At 36.8% G+C, this 7,238-nt stretch overlaps 1 pseudogene across 1 annotated transcript; it reads right to left on the reverse strand.

Moving 5' to 3' along the window:
- Positions 1 to 3,330: 3,330 nt before the first annotated feature.
- LOC143861618 (acetylajmalan esterase-like) lies at positions 3,331 to 6,328 on the reverse strand (annotated as a pseudogene). The gene is made up of 6 exons (XR_013239977.1): positions 5,968 to 6,328; positions 4,392 to 4,604; positions 4,155 to 4,303; positions 3,899 to 4,003; positions 3,746 to 3,824; positions 3,331 to 3,532 (listed from the first exon to the last, which is right to left on the reverse strand). The product of XR_013239977.1 is annotated as an acetylajmalan esterase-like (transcript).
- Positions 6,329 to 7,238: the final 910 nt, after the last annotated feature.

A 7,238-nucleotide genomic window follows, 5' to 3' on the forward strand; every position in this document is an offset into this window, starting at 1 on the left:
GGACAAGGAGTCAAATGTCACCACAGAAGCAATTATTACAAGAGTGGGATTAAAAAATTTCTAGTGCTAAAAGGCAACCAAACATGGGATGGGACAAAAATTTTACTAAGAACTTCCTAGGACAAAAATTTTACTGGCAACCAAACAGAGAGAGACCCCATGTGGTTTTTGACACATTCAAATTAACCCCTAATGTTTAAAAAGTTACAAGTAGAACCCTGTGGTTTCAATTTGTGTAAGGTATACCCCCTCAGTTGACGGTTCGTCCATAGATTGAAGGGTTAGGATGATCCTATGGAGCTGATTTTTTGGGCACACCCTATCTATGTCAGGGCCCATCAAATGAACACTTTGGATCATCCAAACAATGTGGGCCCACTATGTTTTTGGTAGTGTTCGGATTCGGGTATGGAGGTTTGGAGGGGTGTATGGAGTCTTCATTAGCATTGATGATGTTTCAAAAGAGGGGGCCTACCTTACACAAATTGAAACCACATGAGGTCTACTTGTAACTTTTTAAACATTAGGGGTTAAGTTGAATGTGTCAGAAACCACAGGGGTCTAAGTGTATTTTTCCTAATATAATTTTTTTTAAGGCTAATGATATTGGCACTACCATGTTTTAATAATTGCAGAAACTAAAGCTTGTTGGGAACTGTAATAACCTTTGACAACTGTTTAAACAAAACACAGTCTGTGTTTATACAGTTAGTAAACCATGATAGTGTCAATATCAGTAGCCAATAAAAAAACAGGGTAAAATTGAGGTCGAGACTTTGATGCTCTTTACACAATCTTTCTCCCCTCGTCAGAGAACCGACTCTTAAAATTGGCTCTTGATTTTCACAAGCTCGAAGACGATAGTAACCCATCGAAAACTGCCTATTCTTCTCACTAGGTTGATTCTTGATGATGCAAACAGTACTTCTAGGTGGGGTTTTTAGAAGCCCAAATGCTAGAGCAAGTCTCTCACTATGCACCCATAGAAAACATTCCTTTTCTTCCTCCACATCATGCAGAACAACATTCTGATCAGGAACATAGCCAGCGTTCGTGATCTTTATGTTTTTTTTTTTGGTTCTGTTTTCATGGATTTTCTGACTAAGACCACACTGTCCCATCTTCCAGAAGCAGTACTCATATTTGAAAACAACCCATGGGTGGACTCGTCTGTGTGCAGAAATTTTTCCAAGTTCAAAATCATTGTAAACTACACAAGCACAAAGCAAAGATTGCCAAACCATTACACCAGGTTCTATAGGCATTTTCTCAATGATGTCATGGCCTCATCGAGATGACCAGAACATCCTAAAAACCTAAGCATCCAAGTATTAGTGCTCCATACTCAGTTCAATGCTATACCGAAGTCATGGAACTAAAATAATAGCGACCCTCATTCAACAGACCCATATTGACACCAACAAAGGTTTTGCTGTTAGGTTTAGTATCTGTTTTGCTCATCTTACCGGCCACAAGGTCTTAAAGCATCCTCACCTAAACCATGCAGAGAATTACCTGAAAACATAGAATTCCATGAAATGTCACCATGCTCACTAATATTATGAAAGACCTCACGAGCAATCTTTAATGCTCCCGCACTTTGCATAGACATCAATCAAAGCATTTCCAACAACCAATTCATAATCAATGACAGTTCTAGTAATTAAACAATGAACCTAAATGCCTTGGTCCATGACTGCTAAGCTTGAACAATCTCAAAGAACACCAGAATAGGTAACTTGAGTTGTCAACTCTTGAGCATCAGGCATCTAACAGAAGGGTTTCACAGCCTCCTCTTCATAACCTAACTGCATGTATCCAATAATCATTGTAAACTACACAATATTAGTTTTATGTGGCAATCCAATGAATTATTCCAATGAATATTCCATCCTTCCACACATGGCATAAACATAAATAAGGGCATTAGCGACATAAATATTCAAATTGAATGCATTCTGCATGAGATTTCTGTAAACTTTGCTTCCCCAATACCAGCCCCATATTCACACAAACTTGTAGAATAGTGGTAAAACAAAGCAGTTTGGGGCTACAAAACCTTGCCTTATGCGTTGGACTGATCACATTGAGGCACAAGGTGCAATCATGAAGGTCCAAAGAATGACTTATCTTTGGGGGCATCGCTTCAAAAATTGCCCGTGAATCCTAAACATGTCCACATTTTGCATACATATCAAGCAGATCATCCCCCACATAGGGGTCAAATTTATACCGAGTTTTCATAGCAAAGCGATGAATGCTCTTGCCTAATTGTACAATACTAGCCTTCAACAAACTAGCAAATGTGAAATTGTTTGGCTTTAAGTTGACCTCCCTCATTCGAAAGAAGAGTTTCAAGGCCTCCTCCCCATAATCATCCTCAGCATAGCCAGTAACTTGGATACGGGGATTTTATAATCTATTTACAAGCATAAACTTGGATTTTATACATTAAAACCTGGATTTTATCAGCTAAAACCTGGATTTTACAATCTCAGGATTGTAAAATCCAGGTTTTAGCTATACAATCCTAGCTTATGAAATACCGATTTTAGCTTGTAAAATCTCTGATTTTACAATCATGGATTATAAAATCCATGTATCCAAATGGCATGTCTAAGTCGAAGAAACCATGTTGCTGCCCAACTCTGGAAAGCCTATACTCACAACTTCAAAATCGCCGTGAACACGAAAGGATTAAGTTTGTGGCCTTCTTTGTGAATATGATGAAAAGTTCAATTGAATCAAAGAATTCATTACACTGAGTTTAACCCTGAATTAAGGTGTCTAATAAAACAATGTTCCTCATAATCATTTCATTGTATGCCTGGAAGGCACCTAGTAAATGATTAAATTTCACATAAATGTTAAGAAGAATATTCCAACCAATCAGACCCAAGAAACCACCACTCTGAAGGACATGTCAGTGAAAGCCATTGTCGTCGCAAATCACACACAAAAGACCTAAGCGTCAGATTTATAGTAACTCATGAAATTTGGTAACACAGGAGGCCTTTGGAAATGCTGAAATCTAGTCATGGTTCCCTACTTTCGGAACCCAATAGAGAGAAAAGGTATATGGAAGTCCATTCTAACAATATTTAAGAATAAATTTAATAATGCATAGCAAATTCAAACAAACAATTCCTAAACTCACTGTAATTTAGTCTTGTTCAGAGATCACATGATCCAACCTTATCTTACTAGAGTTTAAGCTGAGAAACCCTAGTCTAATTTGTAACTAATTAATTCAAAGAACTCATTGAAATTGTACCTATGAAAAACTAAAATATTTTCTAATACTATCATCTTGAAGCTGCCCCAGTGGCTCTACGTAAGGAACATGTTCAAAATTAGCTTGTTTGCCATAAAATTGTACGCCGCTTTGGTCATATGAATGCCGTCCCAACTGATGTACCTGTTGGGATTAGGACACACGGAACGCCAGGTGCACCACAACCCCGGTTCACATCGAAATTATAATCCCCTCCACTTTCACAACAGGCTTTCAACAACGAATCTCCATCGAATCCTAGAAAAAAGATAGAAAGAAAGCATTAGTAGTAGTTCTCTTGATGTATGTCAAATCATATTAATCGTCTCATTATAAATGGAAGATTTTATGCATAATCACTTCTACCATTATTATTTTCATAACCCAAAATTATTTAAACACAATTTTGTATGTCAATATTTTTTTAACTAATATAGAAATTGATGATGAGAGAGGTTAGAGCAGAAATACCTAGTGAAGGAGCCTGATCGGGGAGGTCGAGGAAGGCGTTGTAATAATCAGCGTACTTAAAACCAACTTGAGGGTATTCCTGTTTCAGCTCTTCTATGACTTGTTTTAATTGCCTGTTATGTCCCATAGAAAAATTGTTAAAGTTTTTTAGGCATCCTCTCTGATCGTAAGAACCCTTATCATTGGTGTGGAATGCAGTAAGGTAGCTTGGGAGGCATCCGATCGGGAAGTTTCCAGAAATCCGGCATTGATTAATCTCTGAATTAATCATCACAAACAAGAACAATAAATTTAAGTGGGTCATATACTGAAATGATAATAATATTATAACAACAAAAAATCATACACTATATTGATCATAATCACCATCATAAGCACACATGTTAGTTTTTAGATAAAGAGAACTTACTCTTGCACCCTCTTTTATCGTATTTACCACTTTGGGTATAAAGCTTTCCATTTCCTTTGTGGTTTTGCCTTGGAGAAAAGCGTAGTTGTAGTCATTCCCTCCAATCTCCCCCATCAGGAAAAGGGTTTTCTCAAACTTCTTTTTACGCTCTATAATTAACAGAAAATGAACAATTAAAATTTGATTATAATATAACAAAACTAAACTCCACATAAAGCTCACAATTGTTAGACTTGCCTGTAGCATCAGAGCAGAGAGAGTTGAGACGGGTCTTGAACCAGTCGAGCTGGACATCAAGGGAGCTTTTAGTAAATGGGGCCTGAATATTGCTTTTCTCTAAGATGGAAGGGTCAAGAGCAGTAGCTCCAGCTACTGTGAAATTTGCTCCATGATCGAATGCAGCGTTTGTCTCCAAGTATGGGTTGAGAAAGGGCTGATGGAAGTAAAGAGCTGTAAAGTATCAAGAGTGCAAAAGAGTATTAGATGCTGTAAAATACATAATAAGATTAAGAGGGATTTGAATGGTTTTATTAATGTGTAACTAATGAAAAAAATAAATAAAAAAGATCACAAATCAACGAAACCTAAAACTAGCAAACCAATTTCATATGAAAGTTGCGACCTGCAACTTGGATTCGAAATGAACTTACAACTAGGAAACAGAGTCTTACTTCACTATCTACATTCACACAAATTCAATTCATTGGCTAGGCTTCTTAGGTTTATGAATTTGATTTGTTCTTGTTACGTCTTACTTCTACTTAAGAAAACCAGTATATAAATAGACACATTAGTAAGAACACCGTGCAATGCAAGGGTCAACAAAGACATATAGAAGAGGAAAAAGGTGTTGGGAAACATAGAGGAAGGATGGGAATGGTTGAATATGTTTCATTAATTTATGTTTAAAATTGACAGAAAACTGATAATCCATAGATGCAAGATAATTTATAGATATAATCCCACCCACAAGCAAAACAGCACATTGGTAAATCAAAATGTCATAGAATTAGAGGTAGATTTAAAAAAAAAAACGAATACCATTAATCAACAAGTACCATAGAACAATTTATTTATTTTTATTTTTTTTAAAAGAGAAGAACCCAAAATAGAAAGACACTTTCTCATCAAAACTGTTTATTTCCTTTGCATGCTTTTGTTGGAGGTGGTCGTGGTTCAAAAACCACTTGTCTTGGAAACAAATGGTTTGGATCTTCAAACGTGGGACCCACTATACAATTTTAAAAATAGGCAAAGTAATACACAAGTTTAGGGAGAAGAACATAGCTAGCCAATTATCACATGATCGTCCAAGTAGTAAAAATAACAAACAATAAAAAAGAGAGAGAGAGAAAGAAGAGGAGGCCCCCTCAAACAGCAACTACAAGAAAGGAATTTGTTAGATTGAATTCATCTGTGGTGGATCACTCAACTCAGTCAGGTATGAAGGGGAGTGTCCACCTCACCCCTCTAGCTTATTGATATTGTGTAATATATACAGATAGATACATATAGGATGAGATACACATATGATGTAGGATGTTAAAGAGTAAACATTGATATGATAGGTGGAAAGTTGAAGAAACAGCTATGGGTAGCTCACCGGCAGATCAATTGTAATCAGCATTACCAAAGACCCAATTTAGATACTAAATATCAAACACATCAAAGAATCACAATATAACAATTACACAAAAATAAAAAGAAAAACATAGTAGAAAAGATTGAATTACCTATCTATCTAAAAATCAAATAAACACATTATAACAATCTAACACACAAAAAAAAAACATAGCAGAAAAGATTGACTTACCTATAAAATCGATCATGAGAAGGCCGTTAGAGCATCTTCCAGTGGGTTTATTGAAGAAAGTTTCTCCATATGGAAGATTAGTGATTGCTTCGAAACCACCCACAGCACCTTCTCGAATGAGATTTCCCGTATCACTAATGGAATCTCCAAAATTATATATTCCATCAATCGAAAACGGAAGTTCAGGAATGGGAGGAAGCTGAGGAAAAGGGAGTGGAGGGAATTGTGGAAGAGGAAGTTTTGGAAGCGGAGGTAGAGGAGGGAGTTGTGGAAGAGGAGGTAGAGGAGGGAGTTGTGGAAGAGGGAGTTTTGGAAGAGGAGGTAGAGGAAGGAGTTGTGGAAGAGGAAGTTGGGGAAGTTGTTATACAGTAGTAGGAATAAGAGTAAGGTAGAGTGCCATTGAAAAGAGAAGAATCAGTTTGAAAGCCGACATTACTGAATAATGAAAGTTACTGAATAACATTGAATAATCACTTTGATAACAACTCTATCTCGGTTAAAATACGGGTTTCTGAGTGTGAAAAGAACTCTGTCGGTTAAAATACGGGTGGGGTAAAAGAGAATTCAATTTAAGGGAGGAAACCCATAATTTCCGAACATGAGGGTTCCACCCTGCTTTCAGAAAATATTGGACTTCACGCCCACACAAGCAGCGAATTTCTTTTTTATCTATCTAATATACGAGATTTTATATGGTGTAAGCCCTTATAGTTCCGTATTTTTCAAAAAGTACTGTATGGACCACACTATAGGGTGATCCAAACCGTCCTTGTGATGGGTCACAACGTAAATAGGTTATGCCCAAAAAATTATTTTTATAGGATGATCCCAGCCCTCCTCTGATCTAGAGAGGAACTCTATATTATGGAAACCTCTATAGATCAGAGGGCTAGGATCATCCTATGGAAATGGTTTTTGGGCACAACCTATTTAAGTTGTGCTACATGCGATTACATCACATGGACGGTTTGGATCATCATATGATGTGGTCCATCCCATACTTTTTGAGAAATATGGGACTATAAGGGCCTACACCATATAAAATCTCCTAATATACAGGATACGCATGCGACTGGTTTCTATTCCGGTTTGGTCTCTCTCTTAAACCTCACCGAGCAAAAACTCCTTTTTCTTCTCTTTTTCAAACAGACTCGTAGTAGGAATCGACTACTTTGTTTTTCATCCAAATCTCTCGGCATAAATCTCTCTCATATATCTATCTGATAAATACTTCATTATCTCTCTCTCTGATAAAAACAATCCTAAGGCAT

This window comes from Tasmannia lanceolata, unplaced genomic scaffold (assembly GCF_043159265.1).
Source record: "Tasmannia lanceolata isolate RefF3 unplaced genomic scaffold, GAP_Taslan_0.1 ptg000037l, whole genome shotgun sequence".
Taxonomy (NCBI): Eukaryota; Viridiplantae; Streptophyta; class Magnoliopsida; order Canellales; family Winteraceae; genus Tasmannia; species Tasmannia lanceolata.